General features: G+C 49.7%; 3 pseudogenes across 1 annotated transcript; 2 read left to right on the top strand and 1 right to left on the bottom strand.

Moving 5' to 3' along the window:
* Positions 1 to 3,022: 3,022 nt before the first annotated feature.
* LOC120712242 lies at positions 3,023 to 11,922 on the top strand (annotated as a pseudogene). Its single transcript, XR_005690796.1, has 7 exons — positions 3,023 to 3,579; positions 4,257 to 4,495; positions 4,896 to 5,097; positions 5,311 to 5,379; positions 5,457 to 5,646; positions 10,370 to 10,530; positions 10,920 to 11,922. The product of XR_005690796.1 is annotated as an MACPF domain-containing protein At4g24290-like (transcript).
* A 782-nt stretch (positions 11,923 to 12,704) lies between these two features.
* Positions 12,705 to 15,135, top strand: LOC120639169 (annotated as a pseudogene).
* A 1,455-nt stretch (positions 15,136 to 16,590) lies between these two features.
* Positions 16,591 to 23,980, bottom strand: LOC120713404 (annotated as a pseudogene).
* Positions 23,981 to 24,220: the final 240 nt, after the last annotated feature.

Below are 24,220 nucleotides of genomic sequence, written 5' to 3'. Positions count from 1 at the left end.
GCCGCCCAAGGCTGGGCCTTTGCCCCGTGTTGGCACCGTCCCGAGCCGCCGTTCCACCCCACCTCGCCCTTGCTCTGCCGGGCCTCGCCCAAGCTCGCCTTGTCGCCGTCTTCTCCGTTGATGTCGCCGTGCTCGTCGTCGCCGCCTCGCCCTGCCAACGCTCCGCCTCCATCTCGCTGCCGTCGCCGTTGCCGCTCGAAGGACCTTCGTCGTTGAACCCGCGTCGCCGCCGGAAGAGACCTGCCAAGCCGCCGCCTTGATCTGCTCTACCGAGCGCCGCGCTCAGCACACACACCCACACGCCTGGCCGCATGCACACAGCCGCCTACACGTGACCCAGCCACGCCGGATCGGGGCACAGCCACACCCGATCCCGCAACCGCTGACCAGTGGGCCAGTCTGGGCAGAGAGAGGAGAGGGAGCCGAACGGGCCGTGGCCTGTTTCCCTTTTCGGCCCGACAAGCCGAACCGACCCGAGCCGGCGTTTGAGCCAAGAACCCAGCCAGCCCAATAACCTCGAGCTGCCTCTGAGCCGGCCTCCTAACCTCGAGTTGAGCCCAAAGCTGACCCACGAAGCCAAGCTGTCCTTGCTGGGCCGCCCGAGCCGACCCTTTCTCTTTTGGCCCAGTAGCCTTAGAGTGTTTTTCTTTTTCTTTTAACCTTTTAACCCCGCGGGTCCCACATGTCATCCTCTAATGAGTGGCTGACTGGTGGGGCCACTGACTGGTGGATCCGCTGACCTGGACGTTGACCGTTGACTAGTCAACGTTGACCAGTCAACGCTGACGTCAGCATCAGCCCCGCTGACGTCAGCAGGGCTGACTCCGTGCTGACGTTAGCACGACACGTGGCACACCCTGGTGTCGCCACGTGTCGGCTTGTGTGTTTTTCCTTTTTCCAAAAATCATTTATTAATTTCAGAAATAGATTTAGGCTTTAAAAATTCATAATAAATTAACCGGAGCTACAAAAATTAAAATCATGCTCTACACGTTAGAGTATGTTTTGTTGTGAGTTGGATCTTATTTGTGCAGTTTTGTGCATTTATGCACTTTAGTCCCTATAGTTATACGTAATTACGAATAGGTCCCTGCGAGAAGAAGCTGATCGATGCCCTGGATGCCCATAAGACCCAGGAGGACGTCCCAGACTACGAGAAGCCCTCGAGACCCCGAAGGACTACGAAGAGATATCAGGTTCACGCCCATCTTTGACTTGAATACCTATTAGGCATTGCTTGCTAGAACTGCTATTGCTTACTTGTGTGTGTGAGATAAGCCTGCATGGCCTATTGTTTGCCGTATTCCTTGCTCCCCTACGAATCCTTGATTGATTGACTGATTCTCATATGCTTTGGCTACCATGAGAGAGAATGGGTATGGGATTCCATGATATGATAATCTTGGCATGCATGAGACCCACTTTGTGAGGAGCCAGAGATAGGGCTTTCTAGCGGGGGCGAGCGACTGGCCGGGGATGTGTAGTGGGCACATCCTGAGGGGCACCTGTGGCGGGTGCGGAATGAGGAGGGGCGTACCTGTGTGGTTGCCCAAGGAGAGGCAATACCTGTTATGGGTACCTTTGGCGGACCTTTGCGGAGGACTGCGTGAGAGAAGATGCTTGCCCCGGCTCTTATGGACATATGCTGTAACTAAGATTTGTAGGACTTATCGTACGCACCACTTACCCCTATCTGGGTGGGGGTTCCGGCCATTCCTAGCTGTGCGGCACCATGACTGTAGCTGTGCTTAAGGAGAGGGTAGACCACGCACGTTCATGGGAATTCGGTGTGCGTCGGGCCCAGTCGAGTTTTCCGACCCTAGTCTCCAGGACAGGGTAGACCACGCACGCCCAATTCGGGGTGTGTTGGGCCCAGTCGGGTTCTCAGACCCTAGTCTCCGAGATTCTCGAAGCCAGTGGCCAGGTTAGAGGTCCACAGCCCCAGGACATTCGTTGCGGGGAATGTATCCCACCCCGGGAATGCAGGATGGTACTGTCATAACTAGGGAGTCATGGTTGTGGACTGTGTCTCAGTCGGTTAGCTCCCGGCTTGCAGCCCGAGTGGGTATAGGTGTACAACCCCTACAGGGTGAAAACTATACGTATAGCCGCGTACTCGGTCATGTACATTCCTACTCTTCTGTTACTTCATCTAGAGTAGTAAACCCTGATTTCTACCTCCCTCTAGTACACTTCCCCCTGTGGAGTCAGTTGAGGTGCAGGGAGCGGGAGTTCCTGCACTGCCTCGGGTTTTTGTAGTTGACCGGTAACGGGATGGCCCGTGTCGATGAGTGACAGATGACTTATATATATGTATATACTTCCATAGGAAACCTCAGCCTATCCATTGGCTATTTTTATACCTTTTGCATCCACTTAAAGCTTGCATACGGATGGTGATGTGAACCTATCCCGTCCTTTAGGATAGTCTAGTAGATGCAGAATTCAACTTGTGGATCAAGCCCGAAGGCGAAGGATGAAGTTAAGGATGGTTCGTGCTACACTCCGAGCTGCCTGTGGAGAGGAGACATCAAGACGGAGATTGCCCAGAAGAATAGCTACCGCTTCCAGTTTCTGTTTGCTTTCCTTTAGCCCAAGGGGCTTGTACTCTGATTTTCGTACCACAACCCTCAGGGTTATGTAATAAATAAATCCATGTAATGATTTTCAACGTTGTATGTCTGTGATATCTAATTGAAATGAGTTTTGTATGTGAGAGCTACTGATCCAGGGACTATCACGACGATACAGGGATTCGGGTTCTCCTTTGGGAAACCTGGGTCGTGATATATATTTGTCACGATAGGAATTAGCAAATAAATATATATGTATATGTGTTTTTTTTTAATTTAGTGTTCTTCAAAACTGATGTATTGTGACAAAAACTCTAAAATCTAGTGCAATGTGACTGAGAGAATGGTCTCGGAACCTAATGCAAGTGTACCATTCACTTTTGTTTTTTTAGCCTAAAACGCTTGGAGTTGACTGACTGGTGCGCGGTGGCTCCCAGAAACCTCCTCGCAAGTACTGTAAATAATACAAGAGAAAAAAATTCATTTTAGCCTTAAGTATCTGTGATATCTAGTTAACTCTCTAAACAAACAATCTGTGATGTTCAGTTAACTCTCTAAACAAAAGTTTGGTCGTTGGTCCTGTTCCTGTCTAAAAACATGTTCCTTATTAAACTAGTATGGTTGATTGTCTCATTCCACCACTGTTCCGCGGCGCCTCCATCTGCAATCCGCCGGGAGCTCAGGGCTTCCGATCAGCGAACTGCAGAAATCCCCGCTGTGTGATGATCGATCGGGTATGGCGCTTAAGGCCACGGCTCAGGCCGCTGCGGAGGCGGCCATAGCGGCCATCGGCTGCGGCTACGATGTCGCGGCGGACATCCGGCTCAAGTACTGCAAGGGGAAGCTGAACGGTGCCGCACACCTCATTGACTTCGGCCGCGATGAGGTTCAGGACATGGTGCTCCCCGGTGGGCTGAAGGTGCCGGGCGTCCCCAAGTCCATCAAGTGTGACGTGGGTGAGCCGAAGCCGATGCGGCTCCGCTCCGATTTCCTCTCGTTTCAGCAGGTATACTTGTGTATGCTATTCGGTTCAGCAGTGATGATAAACTGTCGTTAGTGGGATACAGCATAGAAACTCAGGGGCGGATCCAGTAGGCAGTAGGGGACCTGATGGGGCTCCAGCCCCCCCCCCCCCCCCCCCCCCCCTACTGGCTGCCACCTCCGTTACAAGCAAGGGGAGCTAGGGAAGAAAAAGAGGGAAGAAGAAGAAAATAGAGAGAAGAGAGGGTGGGGAAGAGGAGGAAGAAGACATCAGCCCCCACCCAATCTCTTGGCTAGATGCGCCACTGTAGAAACTATACAGAGGCCGTGTTTAGTTCAGTCAGGTGTAAACGCAAAAATTTTTTGCGACGGAATCTTGTTAATTTGAAGTACTAAATGAAGTCTATTTACAAAAATTTTTGCACAAATGGGTTGTAAATTGCGAGACGAATCTAATTATGCTAATTAATCCATGTTTAATCAATAATTAGCGGATGGTTACTGTAGCATCACTGTTGCAACATGGATTAAGTAGGCTCATTAGATTCGTCTCGCGATTTACAGCCCATCTATGCAAAAAATTTTGTAAATAGACTTCATTTAGTGTTTCAAATTAGCAAGATTCCGTTGCAAAATTTTGCGTTTTTGCGTTTACGGGGCGGGAACTAAACACACCCTGAATGGAAAAAATGCATTTTGCAGATGTCAGAGAACTTCAACCGGGAGTTATCTTTGACTGGGAGCATTCCGTCCGGCATGTTCAATAGTATGTTTGAATTTTCTGGCTGATGGCAGAGAGATGCAGCTAATACCAAGTCACTTGCTTTTGATGGTTTCTTCATTTCACTATACACCGTTGCACTTCCACCCTCACGTATCCTACTGCTTGATCATGTTACTAAGGCAGTTCCTTCAACCTGGGATCCTCTTGCATTGGCAAGGTAAGGCACATCTCATAGCGTCATTCCATTAAGACCGAAGTCTATTTTAGCTTTAATTTTATCTTGAGTGATTCGTATTGTGGAAAACCTGGTGGGTTTCTATTAGTAACAATTTGTGATTCTATCTCAATACTACTGTTGACTCTTATTTTGTTGTTTATAGATATTGCTTTGCCTCCATGTGTGTTTTTCTTCCTTCCAATAGAGTTTTTGTCAAAGCAATTTTACTTTCAGAATTGTACAAATAGACAGTACTCAAGATTATATGAGTAACTCCTTTGGTTTTTCATTGACAGGACAACATCCGTAGTTCTATACATTGTCCTAACGTAATAAAAAAAAAAGAACTGGAGCGCATACTATTGTTCTTGACCTTTACTCTGGTGGCTTCACCTTTCAGGTTCATTCAAAAGTTTGGAACTCACATAGTTATTGGTGTAAAAATTGGGGGAACAGATGTTATTTATCTGAAGGAACAGCATTCCTCCAGCTTGCAACCAGCTGTGGTTCAGCAACGAATGAAGGAGATGTCAGACAGGAAATTTCTGGATGCAAGTGGTCAGTCTGACATTAGCAACAAGGATGCATCTGGGAAAGATAAGGTGCTTTCTGTTTATGCATTTTCTGTGTGTTCTTTTCTTTTGGGGGTGTGATCTGGATGAAGCTATGTGCCAAAGTCTGTTTGGTGGCCTGGATTAAAGTATTGATAAATGAACCAGTTGACTGTGTGAAAGCTGCATTCCTGGTCTACATCAGCTTTCTTCTGAAGATGAATTCTATTATGATTTGGTCTTACATTGTAGCATCATGTGCAGAATGTTGTGAGAGAGCGACGACTAAGATTTGCAGAATCAAGTCCATCAAGTTCTTACTCTTCGAAAGAGGTAATGAAGTTTTTCCAGTAATTGATGAGCTTAGCACTTGTTAGTTCTCATGCTACATTGATTTGTTGATATTTCAGGATATTGTGTTTCTGGTTAAAAGGAGAGGTGGAAATGAATGGGACAAAGAGATGCCTCATAGCGAGTGGATAAAAACTGTTCAAACAGAACCTGATGTTATCTCAATGTCCTTTCTACCTGTTACTTCATTGTTGAATGGAGTACCTGGCGTGGGCTTTGTCAGCCATGCAATTAATCTGTACCTACGCTGTAAGTTTGTCTCTCACAATTCATTTTGTGTGACAGATCATCCCTTTTATGGATTCGTACTGTTAACCTGCTTGTTGGCCATGCCATTTTTTTTATGAAGGTGCTATTATTATATTATTTAGGGCACTATAGATATCATAGTTTATAGGAAGCCTAAACCATCTCACACTAGATATTGTTGTTTCCTAAGCATGCTTTTTTGATGCTTAATGTGCCTTTTTGTTTAAATTAGCTTTCCTTTAGTGCCACTAGGTTCTTTTTGTTCTTCTAACTGCCAAATGTTTATTAAAGAGACAAAAGGATAATTCCAAGTTTCGCATAAGAAATTCCAACAAAACATATTGGATTGCCTAGCTTCATTGTATATGTTCGGCATGTGGTACTGCCCTGGTAATTTCCTGAACACAAGGTGACAGTATTGTGGTAGTAGACGAATAATGCTATATAAGAACTGATCGGCCTCTAAGCATCATGCTTGTCCTGAGGAGAGTGGTTCTTACTAGGAGAAAGGTTCTTACTGAGAAAGGTCATTACTAGTATTATGTTTCAGAATTCCATGATTGTTGCCCAGCACACAATTCAGATCAGGTAAATGCCAGAGGTCAGCTTGACCATTGGCCGCTTGATTGAATTGTGAAGAGTAGTGTTTGGTTACAAAAACCCTGCCCCTACTGTGCCTCCTCTATATAGGAGCACCTCAACTACTAAAGTGCTTAAAGCATAAAGCATAAAGCCAAGGCCATCAACTTGGAAGCCAAGGCAAGTTCAAAACATAATTAAAGATACAAGCAATAGGCTTAATTGCTATCAATCTCCCCCTAAGCCTAGTGCTAAGCAATCTGCTGAAGCCCGATCCTTTTCCTCATCTCCTGGAATCTTGTCTTCCCCAGTGACTTGGTGAGGATGTTGGCCAGCTGATCAGTAGTAGGGATGTGGTCAGCCTTGATGCTCCCGTCCTCCAAGCAATCCCTGATGAAGTGGTACTTGATTCGGATGTGCTTGCTCCTGCCATGGAAGATAGGGTTCTTGGCCAGCGCTAAGGCTGACTTGCTGTCCACCTTGAGCTCCACCACACCCACCTTGCTGCCCAGCAGCTCGCCGAGCAGCCTGGACAGCCATAGCGCTTGTGTAGCTGCAGAGGCGGCGGCAATGTACTCTGCCTCGCAGCTTGACAATGCCACCACCTTCTGCTTGGTAGATTGCCAGCAGACCAAGCAACCACCGAGGAAGAACATGGTCCCGCTGGTGCTCTTACTTGTGTCGACGTCGCCGGCGAGGTCGCTGTCGCAGTAGCCGACGAAGCTCGCCATGCCGGGGCTGCGCTTGTAGAGCAGACCGTAGTCCAGCGTCCCGGCCACGTAGCGGAGGATGCACTTGATGGCTTGCAGATGCTCCACCGTAGGCCGCTCCATGAACCGGTTCACATACCCGACTGCGAACGCCAGGTCCGGCCGGGTGTGCACCAAGTACCGGAGACTGCCCACCAGCCGCCGGTAGTGTATGACGTCGACCTCTTCCGCCTCGCTCTCGCGGCTGAGCTTGAGCTTCTCCTCCATTGGTGTGTAGACGGAGTTGCAGCCCACCATGTCGCCGAGCTCGAGGATCCTCTTGGCATTGTGGGCTTGACACAGGGAGATGCCGCTGGCGCTCCGGCGCACCTTGATGCCGAGGTAGAAGCTCAAGGGCCCGAGGTCGCTCATGTCGAACCTCTGCTTCATAGCCGCCTTGAACTCCTCCACTTCCTCCGCTTCGGCGCCGGCGATGATGAGGTTGTCGACCTAGACCCCAATCAGCAGGACAGAACGCCCGCTGCCCCGCCGGTACATCACCGCCTCATGCGCGCTCTGCTGGAAGCCCATTTCCTTGAGTGTGGAATCCAGCTTCGCGTTCCAAGCCGCGGCGCCTGCCTGAGCCCGTACAACGCCTTGCATAGGCGGTACACCTTGCCCTCTTCCCCAGCGACGACGAAGCCCGACGGCTGTCGCACGTACACCTCTTCCTTGAGGTCGCCGTTGAGGAAGGCGGACTTCACGTCCATGTGGTGCACGCGCCACCCCTCCTGGGCTGCCAGCGCGAGGAGGACACGGACCGATTCCATCCGCGCCACAGGCGCAAATGCGTCGTCGTAGCCGATCCCCTCTTGCTAGACGAAGCCGTACGCCACCAGCCGCGCCTTGTGCCTGATCACCGCGCCCTTCTCATCCTTCTTCAATTTAAAGACCCATTTCAGAGAAATTGGGCGGTGTCCGGCCGGCGGATCCACGAGCTCCCAGGTCCGGTTCCTCTCCACGGACTCGAGCTCGGCCTCCATCGCCTCACGCCACGCCGGATCGCCATACGCCTCCGCGTGCGTGGTCGGCTCGCCGTCGTGCGTCAGGTGCACCTGCGCGCACAGCTGGGGCTCCACCTCAGGGACGGGCTCCTCGCCAAGGATGTTGTCCACCGTGCGGTACCGGAGGGGTTCGCCGCCGTAGAACGCATCCAGCCGCTCCTCATCGTCCTCCAGGGGAGTGGCCAATTCGGAAGGAACTGGCTCTGCCGCTGTCGGAGTCATCGGAGAGGCACGTGCCTAAGCAGAGGTTTGCGCCGAAACAGAGGAGGGCGAGTCGTGCGGCGTCGATGTAGAGGAAGGCAGAGTCGCCGCGCCGCCCGTCGATGCAGTGCTCCCAGGCTCCCCCGGAGCTGGTGAGCGAGGTGAAGCAGGGGAGGTGGCCGCTGTTGGCGACGCAGAGGGGCCGGCTGCAGTCGGCGAAGGCGTGCCCCGATCTTCTGGCCCTCCAGCGGCGGCGAGCTCGAAGTCGATGCTGAGCTCCTCCGCCATTGGCGTAGCGTGCTCCACGCTGCTGCTCCAGTCCCACCCCCGTGTCTCGTCGAAGACGACATCGCGTGACACGAGCACACACCGGGACATCGGGTCGTAGACGCGATAGGCCTTGGCGCCGTCTGCGTACCCGATGAACACCCTTGGCCTGTTGCGATCGTCAAACTTGCGCACCTAGTTCAGCTCCTTGGCGAAGCAGAGGCTGCCGAAACTGCTCGTACCTCTTGGGCATGCACCGGAGAAACTTCTCCACGGCGCGCTCCTCGTCAAGGTCGGTGTCGCCGTTGCGCACCATCTGCTCCATCAGGTTGGTGAGGCGCACCGCAAAGTCCTCAACTTACTCGTCGGGGCGAAAGGTGATACCTTCCCACTCCAATCGGAGGCGCTGGAGCGCGGCGCGGTCACTCCTAACGCGTCTGGCCTCGATTGCCTCCCAAGCGAGCTTGACGGTGGGCTTGTTGGCGATGGCGGCGCCGATCTCCGCCGGAACGGCGGCGCAGAGTGCCTCCAAAGCCCTGCGATGTTGCTCGTAGTCGACATCGTCGAGGGTGATGGCGTCCCAGAGGAAGCGCGCCTGGAGCTTCACCTTCATGAGGAGACTCCACTCGTAGTAGTTGGAGCGCGTGAGCATCGGCCATCCGGTCCCGATCTCATGGTAAATCTGCACGGCCGGCGAACGCCCGCGACATCGTGGTGGAGACGGCAATCTGCGGCGACAGCGATCCTTCGGCGTGATGGAGTCCTCCGCGTCCTCGTCACCCCCCAAATCTTCCTCCTCACGCAGCACCGCAGCGGTTTCCACCGCGGCCTTGGCCGCGGCCGCTGCGTCATTGGCTGCCTGCGTCGCCTGAGCCGCAGTTGCCTCGGCGGCCTCAAGGCGCTCCCTGCGCGGCGGCGGCATAAAGAGTAAATAAAGTAACAACCATATCATTAATTATTAGGAAAATTTTGCTTGAGGACACTTGTAAAAGGCTATTTTGCTGTAGGGGTCGGTGAAGTGTTAAAACAGGGGGTCGGTGAAATGTTAAAACAGGGAGTCAATACATTCATCATGTTGGGAGCATGGACGGTTTGGAACCACCGAAATCAATGTGTTTTTGATGGAATCAGTCCCAACTTAGCTGCTGCCTTAAGGTCTGCAGGTGAACAGCAGCAGTTTTGGGAGATGGCTGGGGCTCGGGGAAGTCCTCCTTGACAGCCCAGCTACTAGGTGATTAGTAGGTCCTGTTGGTGTGAGTTCCTTGTGTTGGGTCACCTTTAAGTTACACAGGCGCTAATGTAATCTAAAAACCGTTGTATGGGGTCTTCCCCCTTTTTATTTCTTAATATAATGATACACAGCTCTCCTGTGTGTTTGAGAAAAAAAAGGGTGAATTTAGCGGCCGAATGGATCAGGCAATGGGTGATCATTGAGTCGGACTGTGCGACGGTCTTCAACATGCTCAGTAAGAGGCACGGGATAGGCCTAATTTGTGCTTTATTCTTCAGGATACTTTGCGTGGCCGTTAGGAGAGAGGAATTGTGTTGCCCATGAGTTTGCCCAATTGGCGAAACGGACGACTCACACGGCTGTGTGGCGTTCGCAGGTTCCCCAATGCGTTAAGCAATTGGTCGCTCAGGATTGTAACTTGAATGAGTGATCAATAAAGCTCTCTCTTGACTCGCAAAAAAAAACTAGATTGATTCATGATGGCTTCTACTCAAGGACTCATGGCTATCCTTTACAGCTTTAAAGGCACCTGCCTACAAATCTCATGGAATACACATCAGAAACATCTAGGACTCACTTTGTCTAATAATTTGATTTTCTACAACAAATCTAAACGACTTGGACATGCATATTTAATTGTACAAGGTAATTCATGAGTACTGTTTCCATAATATACACTATTTTTTTTTCAGATAAGCCTCCAATTGAAGAACTACACCAATTTCTTGAGTTTCAGCTACCAAGGGTTTGGGCGCCGCAGCACAGTGATACTCTCCTACTCCCTGATCGAAGGAGTAGTGCATCTTTGACCATAAATTTCATTGGTCCGAAGCTCTGTGTCTGCAATGAAATGGTAAGCGTATTTTGTGATCTTCATGCATCATAACTTTCCACATCACTCATCAAGTCATCAACCTATACGAATAGGTTGTTTATGTAGCATGTAGTTGTAGATGTTTGTGTGGTATGTATAATTTTGGCTTCATCTTACAACAGTAGTTGAACTAGAGGAAGAAAAAAGAGTTCACTGTGGTTCTTACTATATTATTTGTATATCTTTTTCGGTGATTATTTTATAGTGTATTGCGTATGATATAATATGTTACTCCAAAGTAATAACGATGCAAATTTTCCATTTTAATGAGCTGCACTAAGCGTCATTGTCAGATTAATTAAGAATGTTTGTAATTTGGGAGAAGTTTTGTGAAGTGTTTCTTTACACAGTTTTTATATATGGTACAGGTTGATGTGGGTGAAAGACCTGTCACTGGACTACGGTTATATCTCGAGGGAAGGAAATGCAACAAGTTGGCTATACATCTTCAACATCTAAGTTCCTTTCCACGAACCATCCAACTCGTGGATGATCCTTACAACCACAGAACTCCTAAACCACATGACCCCATGTACTTCGAATCATTTGGGTCATGGAAGGGTTTCTCTTATGTCTGCACAGCACCAGTGGAGTCAGATGACGACACCTCAATTGTTACTGGGGCACAGTTACTTGTGAGCAGCCATGGATTCAGGAAAGTACTTTCCCTTCACCTCCGTTTCTCAAAAGTCTGCAATGCTGTAATCGTGAAGAACCCTGTGTGGGATGGATCACCAGATCTGGCCTGGAATTCTAGTCTTGTAACCACAAAAGACTCCTCAGGATCCAAGAAACGTGCCGATCATGTGAACATCAACTCAGCTGTGTACCCTGCCGGTCCACCTGTGCCTGTGCAGGCACCAAAACTTCTCAAGTTTGTGGACACAGCAGAGATTGTCCGTGGACTACAAGACATGCCGGGCTACTGGGTGGTCTCTGGTGCAAAACTGCAACAAGAGAGAGGCAAGATATCGCTATGTGTGAAGTATTCACTCTTGACGACCATGGTACCTAAAACCGAGTATCCACCTGTTGAACAAAATTGAAACTTGGACCAAGAATCAAAGAGAGACTGATGTGCATTTACTCATGCAGCGCATGACAATGTTTCAGCGTGCTTTCGGTCAATGCTGTTAATATGCACTTTCTTGTCTTTAGGTTGTTAATATTTCCCCGTGAATCAGGATGTCTATAGGAAAATCTGAGTCAAATTTATTATGATGAATTTACTATTAAGATGTGAGGAAAATGTAAGTTTTATTGAACAGACCCAAGGGAGAAGTAGGCGAGATTCAGTGCTGCATAGGAGTTCCAACGTCCTTTTAGAGCATCACCAACAATTCCCTAAAGGAAGAAGCCCAATTTTGCTCCCTCAACTATTGTGTAGTCCAATTTTACATCTCCAACCGAAAAACCGAGTATCAGCAACCCCGAACTATCAATACACTTTGTTCTTGCCCCCTTGCTTGTTTTTTAGCGGTTTCGTCTGATATGGCTGGTGGGATCCACATGTCAGGGTGCCACGTCACCACCTTCTTCCCCTCTCTTTCTTCCCTTCCCGGCTGTTGTTGCGGCACTAGCGGCATGGGCAGCGTGCACGTGGACTGGTTCTCCTGCCAGAACGACCGCGTGGCGGTGATGTGGCTCCCTGGCGCAACGCTCTCCGGCCAGGTCCCTGATAGTTGTCTAGGTAATATTTATTTTTAAGAACTATAGCGTGACAAAAAATGTTTAGTTCTAAACAATAAATTACCTAAATGAACCCTCCATCTAGAAATATAAGGATTTTTTGGTTTTTAAACTACATGTTTGACCATTCGTCTTATTAAAAAAATTGCAAAATATGGAAATGGATAAATTATGCTCAATATATATAATTATAAAATATATTGTAACAAAATAGATAATAGTTTCACAAATTTCTTGAATAAGACGAATGACTAAACATGGTCTACACAAGTCAATAAATACTTATATTTCTAAACAGAGTAAAATATTAATTAAAAATATTAAAATGTAAAAAATCCGTCCGTAGCCTTGTCCGTCCAAGCAGAAAAGTCCACCCACCATCCACGTTCCCTCTCGAAAACAGAACGGAACAAACGCCCCCGTGCCGACGCACGTCGCGCTCCTTCTTAATCCTGTTTCGGCGGCTCGCGTCCATTGTTTACTCGTCCTCACCCACTGCTCTCCCTCTTCTGGAAGCTGCCCCTGCTCCGGTATAAATCTGACAGCCCGATCTCTCTCGTCCTGCATCCATCCATCCACAGGACCACAGCGAGTCAGCGACGCGCCGCGTGCCGTACCCAGCGAAGGCTCCAACGCCAAGCTCCGCTGCCTGCCTGATCCACAACCACAAGCAAGGCACCGCCAGGTTCTCGCCATCCTAATAAGGTGAGGTGTCAGAGCTCAAGAAACCATCACTTTCCTTATCCCGCTTCGTTGTAGTGGACCTAGGAGGTGTATCAGCAGTTGATCCTTGTTCTTGCATTATTAATGATGAGCGCAAAGAGCTAGCCAATGTGAGTGTGAGATCCGGTAATAAGATTCAACTTAAACCTTTCTCAGGTTCAGCGCAGACTTAACCTTTCTCAGGTTCAGCCGACCTACGCGCTCGATTTATTCAAATGCTTGCTTAGTCGCTTTGTTCCTGTTGTTCCTTTAGATGCCATTCCTTAAACTTCATCTAAGGTTGCATCGATTAAATGGCGATTGAAATACCTACTAGTCCGTCATTTCCATGGGCCTGTCCAGAGCACGGTTTCACTATTTGTGTGCCAATATTTTAGTACGACAGACTATCGTGCAATGGGAACGTGGATGACACATTAGTACAAGACCACTCTGATGGTCTAGGAAACTTTGTGTCAAGATGTCATTGATACAAACACGATTTATCAAGTAAAGTACATAGCAAGTCCGTTTTATACTGACTGAAAGCTGTAACTGCAGGGAGTCCCCTCATCACACTCAAGATGGGGAAAGAGAAAGAATCCACCAAGGTGAGAGAGGAAGAGAAGAAGAAGGGTGAGGTCCACCTCAAGATCAAGACCAAGGACAAGTCATCAGGCGACGAGGATGAGAAGGAGGAGGTTGACATAGAGATTGACGCCAAGTTTGTTGAAAAGGAAAATGTTAAGCTTGACGAATCGGAAACCGCGGGGTCGGGATCCAAGGGCAAAGAGGCAAAGAAAGATAAAGAGAAGGAGGAGGAAGACGGTGATGACGCGAAGGCGATAAAGAAGAAGGAAAAATCTGATGTGAAGGGTGATAGTAAGAAGAAAGAAAAGCATTGTGAAGAGGATGTTGAAGGCAAGAAGAGAGACGAAGGAAAGAAAGAAAAGCATTGTGAGAAGGACGTTGAAGGCAAGAAGAAAGACAAAGAAAAGAAAGAAAAGAAGAAGGATAACTCTGACAATTTGGAAGATATTAATAAGAAAGAAGATGACGGCAAGGAGGATGCCGAAGGCAAGAAGAAAGACAAAGAAAAGAAAGAGAAGAAAAAGGATAAATGTGAAACGGTGGAAAGAAAAATGAAGGAGGATGTTGGTGAGGATGAAGAAGGGACGAAAGAGAAAAATGATAAGTCTGATAAGAAGAAAGAGTAGAACAGTGAGGAGGAAGCAGGTAAGAAGAAAGACAAAGATAAAAAGGAGAAGAAAAACAAGGCTACCGAGGAGAAGACGAACAATCCTATGAAGCTGAAGGCAAAGCTGGAGAAGTTAGATACTAAATTGAAAGACATACAGGCAAAGAAAGAAGACATCCTGAGGCAGCTGAAAGAGCTTGAAGAGGGTGGAAAGGGAAAGGTCATCGAGGAGAAGCCCACATAGGTATCGAAAGAGCTGGAAAACAGAGTGTAAGGAACATGGCCCCATCTAGGCCATTGTTTGTGATTTTGGTGATTGAGTGACAACATAATCAATGGGACTAACAAGTTTGTGAGATCACATCTGTAGAAGTTTTTAGGTCCCATGGATATAATTCAAAATGTTCAAACTACCGTCAAGACGCAATGTTCAATCCATCGTCAAGACGCCATGTCCAATCCACCATCAAGATGACAAGTCCAAACCACCGTCGAGGTGCTAAGATATAGTGACAATCCAGAGATATAATATATTTCAAGGATCCAAATGATCGCCACGACGAATTGGACGAAAAGGATGAAGAATCGGCAATACCGGTTAAACCGACGTTGCACCATCGGTGCATCCGATGGTTGTCGGAAGAACCGACGCCCTTGCATCGGTGTAATTTTTGGTTCCAAATGGAATCAAGTCAAGATAGCTCTTAGGCACCGGTTTAACCGACGGGTCACTCAGAGGCATCGGTGCATTCAACATAATATTGTCCAGAGACGATGTCAAGTGCGCAGCAGCCAAGTCTTCAGCACCGGAAGAACCGATGCCCCATCGGAGCAAGCGTCGGTGCAATGACATCAGCAAGGAATGATCAAGTGCAACGGCTACGAGAAGATTCTGTATCACCGGAAGAACCGACGCCCAAGCATCGGTTTAACCGATGGTCCCAGAAGTTGCTGCAGCCGTGTCAGAGAAGCCAATGGCTAGAATCTGTCTGTGTGTGATCGGAAGAACCGATGCCATAGCACCGGAAATTCCGATGCCTACGCAGAAAAGTGCCCAACTGCTCCAAACGGCTAGTTCAAGTTTGAGGCCTATATATATGTGTTTCCCCAGCCATTTGAAGCTTTCTGGAGTTCCTAGAAGCCTCATACACATCCAAGAACACCTCCAAGCCATCCAAGTGCAAAAAGATCAAATTCTTAGGCTTAGCACAAGCTTTGTGAGTGTTAGTGCTAGGATTAGCTCTTTAGAGAGTGTGAGAGGAAGGTGTTGTGCCTTGTGGCTGGTTCTAGAGTGAACCACACTTGTATATCGGTGCGCCAGCCCCTTGAAGCATTGGTGGCTCGCCGACACGTCAACAACCCTCCGGCTTGGTGTGGAGCGGCGTCGACAACATTGTGCGGGGGATGGAGACCCCTCCTTCGTGGGGAAGCTCCCTTAGTGGAAAGCGAGATTAAGGTGACCGTGATTGTGTTCACGGAAGAGACTTGATTGCCGGGAAGCGATACTCTTCGTGAGTGCTTCAACAACGTGGATGTAGGGGCACCTTTATGGCAATCCGAACCACGGGATAAATTCTCGTGTCGAGAGTTTGCTTCCTCTCATCCCTCCTCTTTAAGCTTCCGCATTTCATATTGCAACTTGTGTGTCTTTATTTAGTGTAGTATCTTGCTAGGACTGGCTATATGTTACAAAACTCTTTTTGGAATGAGGGTTTCATACTAGAAGAACCATAGTTGCACATCTAGATAGATTATTTTAGTTTAAATTTTTGTGCAAACTAGTTGGAGCCATAGGTTAAGTTTTTAGAGAGCCTAATTCACCCCCTCCCCCTCTTAGGCTAGAGCACCTGATCACTTTCACAGAGACAGCGGCAAGGGAGAGACCACTGGAGACCCTCCACAGGCTCTGGACGAGAGTGGCAAGGTAAAGGCCATTGAAGAGAAGCCTGCACAGTTAGTGGAACAGGGTGGAGATCACAACTCACAAGGCCAGGAGGAGAACCCTGTTGCCGAAGCCTCTGATCCTCTAAAGCTGCATTAGCTGTTCATGTAACCAAAATGCTGATATGGATTGCACGGATTCAATACGTCAAGGTCTCAAGGACATGCATAGAGCTTTTTGTAAGGGTGCGCAATAATTCTGATCTGGGCTGTGCCATATATTTTCACGCTGTACGGAGAACATATAGCTTGACAGTGTAAAGGTTTTCGCCTTTTCGGAGTGTTCCTTCTCCAGGGATAATAATACTAGTCTGTAATATTTCGGAGTGTTCCTTCTCCAGGGATAATAATACTCAGTATGAGAAAACCATCCACCATAGGCTCAATTCTACTGCTATAACTATATTCCTTTCTGCTACGTTCCATAATAGTATGCTATCATCAGTTTCCTAGAAACGAAAATGAGGGACCAAAGATTTACACCTAAGGGTCCATTTTTTTTCTCCCTATTGATTCAATGATACACAGCCCTCCTGCGTAATAATCTAGAAAAAGAATAGACTGAACCTTGTGATGGCATATATATCTACTTATATGAATATACACTACTAAAGGTGTTGGGGTAGCACGTGCCGACTGTTAAGATTGGTTCTTTACTTGGAACTCATCACGCCCTCCAAATACCTCTCCACATTGTCCAGGCCGCACAGCTCCTTCACCACGGGCATGATGGCAGGAACTTCTAGATCAAAATGGGAGGGTACAGATCCAGGCCCAGAGCAGTGGATTTCCTTCCTAGCAACTCTAATTGCTTCTCGTGTAGCACAGTGCACGGAAGCTGCAAGAAGCAAAGGTGGCTCCCCAGAAGCAAAGGTGGCTCCCCAGAAGCTGCAACAAAGGACTCAAGTCAGTCAACCTGAAATTATATGCAGTTAAGCACAAATGCAAACAACCATTAGAAACAAAAGTTCGTCCATTTGGTGCACGCTTGTTGATGGCTAACTAATTTCTCAATTAAATACCTTTTGAAGAGAGGATACGCTTCTTGTGGAATCCACTGTTAAGTAACTCAACATTGAACTGTTTCGGGATGGGTCCATAGTTGGGATCTTGCATGTCCAGGTACCGTCAGATACTACCAGTCCATCCGGATTAGTGACATATTCCTCGTTCATAAAATAACCAATCCCTTGAACAAAGGCTCCTTCAACCTGAAAAGTATCAAAGTAAACACAAATGGAAGCAGCCAACGAGTAATGTTCACCAGATACATAAACTAATTTTGTTCTGGTTCCTGTCTCTCTCTGTATATGGACGTATGTACATCATAGCTCTGCTGTACCATTTCTCAAGGGAGAAAAAAAATGGGTCTGCTGCCTGCAAGTGACTAGGAGAATGAAAAGTCATCGAAAATGGAAAGCTGAGAGCCCCAGAGCGTCGCGTCGCTCCCGACGCGGGCGGCGTGGGCGCTCCCAAACCCTAGCCGCCGCCCCTTCGGCCTTCCTCCCCTCCGCTTCGCCGCCTCCCGAACGGGCTGCCTGGAAGCTCGAGCGGCCCGTGGTGAAGGCGGCGGCATGGCTCCTCCCCCTCTCCTCCGGTGGTTCGGCGGGGGCGCGGCCGTCTCGTCCTTCGGAGGGTGCTCGCCGGCGCGGCGCTACGCGGCGGCGGCGACGGGTGGCCACGGATCTGGCGTCGCCCTGGCCGGATCCGGTGGCCGTGCGGCGGGGGCGCACGCCTGTGCGTGGGGGGCGGCGGCCGGCGCAAGATTGGCGGCGGCGGCGGCTGGCGCGGACTGGGGTGCCGCTGCTGGGGCCTGGCGCGGGCGGCGCCTGTGCGTGAGGGGCGGCGGCCGGCGCAAGCTGCTGGCGGCGGGCAGTTCTCCGTGGCTGGTAGGCGGCTGCAGCTGGTTGCGGCCTACTGTGGCCAGCTGTGGCCGGGGGCCGTGGCCGCGGCGGGCGGTGGCTGGTGGCCGCGTCCGGGTGCCGCCGCTCTACCGGATCTGGGCCATGGCGGCCCGATGTTGGTGGAGTTGGGGGCGTGCTGCGCGCGGGCGACGGGTGCTGAGGTGAGGAGGTGGTGCTCCCCCTCTCCCCTCAGATGGCGATATTGGTCCGGTGTCGCCTTGGTGGTAGGGCTGGGGGCCGGCTGGTGCTTGCTGGTGGCGCCATGGTGGTGCTTCGGGCTGTGTCGGGCCTCTTCCAGTAGAGGCGTTGCGGAGGAGAGGGGCGAGCTACTGCCTAATCCAAGTGTGTGCGACAGGCACGGTGCTGGGTCGGGCGAAAGCCTTCACTGACGGTTTTGTCGATGGCGATGGTGGCGGTGCTCTTGTGGCGCCGTTCTTCCTGCTGGGGGCACCACTGTGATGCACCGTTTCCTACTGCACAGGGTCCTCTAGGGTGAAAACCCTGTCCATTTATGGACGTGCGACGGCGGCGCCATTGGCGTCGTGCCCTCCTTGGAGACGCCGCATCTAGAGACCCGCTTTGGCTATGCAGTGGTGGTGGTTGGTTGGCGGTGTTGCTCGTGCGCAACGGCAGAGGAGGCGCGGCTGGTCCATGTTGGCAGGGAGGTGCAGAGGGCCCATGGGTGCTTGAGGCCTTGAGTTGGCGCGCATGGTGCTGTGGTGACTCCGGTGACGATTGGACGGAGGTGTCGCTCTCATCGCGGTTTCAGATATCTGAGTCCTTGGCAGAAGAGTGCGAGGCGGTGGGAGAGGCGAGGCCCCCACGCAGAGTGGCCAGGATCAGTGGTTTTCTTCGGCGCTGCGACGTGAGTGTTCTACTGAAGCTCCACTAGGACAGGGGGATTGACGATCATGTGTGCGGCTTGAGGGGATAGTCCCATGGTGGAGGAGTTTGAGCTGCCGCTCAGGCCTGCAGTGGGCCGCAACATTTGGCGTGGCACAGCGTTGGTGACAACGGCACAGTTCGCGGGTGGCTTCTTTTGGCTCCTCTCCCAGGTTGTGGCGGTGTAGTGTTTTGTTGTGTGCGTTGTTTGCGTGCGTTGTTTGTGTGGTGGTGGTGTTCGCTTTGGTGCGTTATGTACGAATACTTCTTCTTATATGATGTGGCAGTGCTCCTGCCTTTTATTAAAAAAAAAGAATGAAAACCTGTGACCGACAACTCAATTCATCAAGACGAAACAGGATATTGCAGTTTTTTAAAGCAAGAACACCAATTAGAATACAGTCACAGCTCATAAGTAGCACCCTGCACCCACCTGACCCAAGTCTACAGCAGGGTTTAAGCTCTGGCCACAATCATAGATAAGATCACATCGCAAAATTGTGGTGGCTCCAGTGAGCAGGTCGATCTCTACCTGCAATGTTCAAAATGTTGACTAATATCAGTCTACTGTTCTTAGCAGTGTATTAAAAACTAGGCTTTAAGTGTAAAACGAAGATACCTCACTTGCGGCAGCTCCATAGTTTAGATAAGTACCAGAAGGCCCAGGAACGTAATATTCTCTTGCTGATAAGTCCACACCAATCATCTGTGCCTACATATTCATGATTGCAATATTTTATACACTGATCACAATACTGTGGATATGCAAAACCGGTAATGCTTAGCTCTCATACAACAAAGATAATAAAAAAGATTAACTGTAAAGAATATAAATCTTTAAAGTTGAGTGGAGAAGCCCCCTGGAGGTGCAACAATCGTTCCGATAAGATTTCTTAAGAAGACAAAGCAACTAGTACCTTTAAAATTAGTTCGTCCCATGACATGTTCCCTTGCTTTTCTTCGAACTGCTCCTTTACTGGCTTCAGTCTGTCGACCAAGATATTGCAGGCTTGACGAACTGCTTCACAGCTACATTCTGATGTGGTACTCCCTGTGGTCCACCCTCCCTGTACTACACTTAATGTATCTGCTTGAATGACTCTAATTCTCTCCAAAAGGTCTTGATTTTGATCACTCCATAGTTTTCTGAGAGCAAACGCTACCATCTGCTTAACTTTTGTCCAAAGCCCCTGACCTAATTCAATGCCTCCAACTTCAACGGCAATAGAGCCATCATTAAGAATAGACACTTTTCCAGGTGTTGGTCGTGATAATACTTTGTGTACCGTTGGCACAAATGAAACGCCTCTCTTTTTCCACTTGTTGTTTATGTTGAAAGACTGAATCATTTCGACGAGGCGCTGATAACTTTCTGATGCTGTCAATTGCTCACAGATGGAGTTAAGCGTATAGCCCACGTCATCTTCTGCACACTCACTGTGAAATAAAGCAAGGCTCTCAACTGTGTGCAGATTTATGCGTCGAACCAAATTAGCATCAGTTGAGAGCACGGAGGCAACATGCTCAATAATAGCTTCAGCAACATAGGAACCTTGCACCTCTCCGGGACCTCGCATTGCAGACCTTGTTGCAATATTTGTTTTACAAACCTTTGCATCATAAGAAAAGGCACCCAAATTATATTTCTTCAGCATCTCAATGAAATTATGAGGGATTACTGGGCTAACATCTTTCGTCATTCCTGCATATATGTATAAATCTACATGCATTGCAGTAATTTTTCCATCTGATTTGAATCCGACTGAATAACATATTTTCATTGGATGCCGACCTCCAGTCATTATCATGTCAGTCTTGCGGTCAAGATACATTCGAACTGGACGATGCAACTTAAATGCAGCAAGCGCACAAGCAGTCGCCACCTATAAGTAGCAAACATTCAGTAGGATGACTGGATGAGTATTCCTTCAAGATGATTGCCATAAATAATGTATGAAGATAGTCATTCAGCTTTACATTTGGTGCAAGTGTAACAATGTCAGGATGAATCAAATCGGACATATGGTTCGATATATACCACTAAGTGTAATTGCCCTGACCACACAGCGTGATTGCTGAACATCTTTGTTTATATGTTCACAAGGTGAAAAAAAATGTGCAGATTTGCGATTGAGAGGCTCCCTCTGTGTTTGCTGCTATCAAACACAGTAGGCATAAAAATGAAATTACTTATTTTATTATTATTGATAGCCTATAAGCCTAGTGTTTGTATTTTAATTATGCATTAGTTTCTTGTTTAGACTTGTCATGGCTTCCAAGTTGATGAGCCGGGCTGCCTTTTTGCTTTAAGCACTTTAGTGGGTGAGCTCCTGCTATATAAGCAGAGCATCCCCCCCTCTATGTAACCGTGAACTTCATTTCAATTCAATCAAGCGGCCTCTGGTCAAGCTGACCTCCGGCCTTTACCATGAGAGTGTGAGTTACCTAGGCAACAATTGGCATCAAGACCTAGGGTTTTAGTGCTCTCCCCTCCCCAGCCGCCGCCGCCGCCGCCATGTCTACCTCCAGCTCGAGAGCTCGCCGCCTGGCGGACGCCTCCAAGACCCCTGGCGCGGGCGGCGATGACGCCGCCGCGCAGGAGCGGAAGGCGCATCTCGAGGTCGCCGAGGCAGCTGCTGCGCAGGCAGCTGCGGACGCAGCGGCCGCGGACGCAGCGGCCGCGGCCAAGGCCGCGGCCATGGCCGCGGCCAAGGCCGCGGTGGAAACCGCTGCAGCTCGGAGATCAAGGCGGAGGAGGCGGAAGAGGAGGAAGGGGAGGCGGAGTCAGAGGAGTCCGACGGATCGCGCTAGTCGAAGAACCGCCGCCGCCGCATGTCGCCGTCTCCACCACGGCACCGTGGGCGGCGCTGGCATTCGCCGGCTGTGCACATCTACATTGAGATCGGCACCGGGTGGCCGATGCTCACGCGGTTGAACTACTACGAGTGGAGTCTCCTCATGAAGGTGAAGATGCAAGCTCGCTTCTTGTGGGATGCCATCAAGTACGACGACGTCGACTTCGAGCAGGATCGCCGGGCGATGGAGGCCCTCTGCGCCTTGGTCCGCCGAAGATCGGAGCCACCCTCGCCAACAAGCCCACCGCCAAGCTCGCCTGGGAGGCGATCGAAGCCAGGCGCATTGGGAGCGATCGCGTTCGCCACGCCGCGCTCCAGCGTCTTCGCGGGGAGTGGGAAGGTCTCACCTTTTGCCTCGACGAGCAAATTGAAGATTTTGCGGTTCGCCTCACCAATCTGATGGAGCAGATGGTGTGTAACGGTGTAAGGATCACCGGGGTGTCCGACCCTAGAGGGAGAGGGGGTGAATAGGGTCGCTAATCGCTTTTTAACCTAGGGCTCAAACTACTTGCATAAGATAAACCAAACACGTCCTATACATGCTAGTTATGACTAAAGTTTATCTTTGCTACTCTCTACTTACCCCTAAAAGACTTGCTACCTAGTCAATCCTAATCAAACCAACTAGGAAAGTAAAGGTACGCAAGATAGAGTAAATGCGGAAACGTAATACGGTAAGTAAAGAGGTAAGTGCAAGAAGGATGCAAACTCCCGAGTAGACACGGTCATGTAACGTGGTTTGGCACAAACGCCTACGTCCACGGGACACCGAGGCTCTTCCGATCACCGTCTTGCACTACGCCACCAAGGCGATGCCGGCAAGCAAAGGCAAGTGCCCACAAGACACCGAGTCTCGTGCACCGCCACCGTCTCTTTCGGTCACCCAGCCGAAATCCACTACGGAGCTTCTCCACCAACGAGGGGGTCTCCTCTTCCCCCGCACAAAGTGTCGTTGCCACTCCACACCAAGTCGGAGGGTCACATGACAGATCACAAGGATTGCTTGCCGTAGCAAGACTTCTCTCAAGCTTGCTCTCTCAAGAACTAAGCCTAAACAAGCACTAAGCACTCTCACAAGTGTGCTTAAGCCTATATGATGTATAATGAAGTTCTATGGTGGTTGGAGATGATCTTTGGCTCTTGTATATTTCCTTGGTCTCCAGCAACCTCAAATGAGTCGTGGGGTGGCATATATATAGCCCACACACCCCAAACTAGCCGTTGGAAAAAGGCTGACAAAAAGTGCTATCACCGGTTAAACCGATGCTCCCGTTTTTGTCATCACCGGTTTAACCGGTGAGTGCATTTTCCAACTATCCGTTATACTCCAACGGCTACCTCAATCGACCGACGTAATCAACCGATGCAGCGTCGGTTTAACTGGTGAGTGTAGTTGCTGAAAAACTAACTCTCTGGACAACTGCACCGACGTTCACCAAGACCCAATCGTCGGTTTAACCGGTGTATAGAATTTCCTCTGTCTTTATCTGTCAATGCACCGACGTATGCAATTTTTTTAGCGTCGGTTCAACCGGTGTAAAACCCTAGCCTCGTGTACTCCAAGTCAATGCACCGACGAGTGTAAAACACCCAACGCCGGTTAATCCGGTGCCAAACCCTAGCCCGCAGGCCTTCTCTGTGATTACACCGATGAGTTCATTTTGCCCTACGTCGGTTTAACCGGTGATAACAAAATGCCTCTGTTTTGATTTTTTTGACTTGGATTTTTTCACGGTATCTTCAATTCTTGTCCTTTGGAGGGCGTGCAGAAGCCGCACTGCGAGGCGTGGAACCCCGCGAACCGCTCGTGCACCGCGTGGAAGCCGCCGCCGCGGCTCCGGAGGCCCTCGGTTGGGGTGACCGCGCGGTGGTGGAGCCCGTGCACCAGCGTGAGGCACGAGGTCGCCGCCGCGTGCGACACCGCGCCCGCCGCCGCGTCGTAGGTGGAGAGCATCACCACGCACGCGCCGCACCCGCCTGCAGGGAGCCAACCAATCAACAACACACGTCAATTTCGTCGAGCTCTCATTTCGAAACCGAGGAGGAGGGGGGGTTGATGGTCGCGTGCCTTCGCCGCAGCCGAGCTTGGGGCCGGTGAACCGGGTGCGGGTGCGGAGGAACTCGAGGAGCATCGCGCCGGGGTCCACGTCCCCTTCCCGGAGCTCGACGCGCTCGCCGTTGACGGCGAACACCACCACCGCCGCCGTGGAGGAGGACGAAGAAGCAGCAGCCATCGCGCCGCGGAGAGGTGTGCGTGTCGGAATCCGATTCCCATCTGGGTCTCCGCGGCTCGCTTCGCTTATGTAAGGCCAGACCGGTAAACCCCGTAAACAAAAAAAAATCACATCGAATATTTTGACACATGCATGAAATACTAAATGAAATCTATTTAGTAATGCTACAGTAACCATCCATTATTTATTAATTAATTAGCATTATTATATTCGTCTCGCGATTTACAACCCACCTGTATAAAAAGTTTTATAAATAGACTTCAT

The sequence above is a fragment of the Panicum virgatum genome, chromosome 6K (assembly GCF_016808335.1).
Source record: "Panicum virgatum strain AP13 chromosome 6K, P.virgatum_v5, whole genome shotgun sequence".
Lineage (NCBI taxonomy): Eukaryota > Viridiplantae > Streptophyta > Magnoliopsida > Poales > Poaceae > Panicum > Panicum virgatum.
The sequence above is the reverse complement of the archived record's forward strand: the minus strand, read 5'-3'. Positions and strand labels throughout refer to the sequence as shown.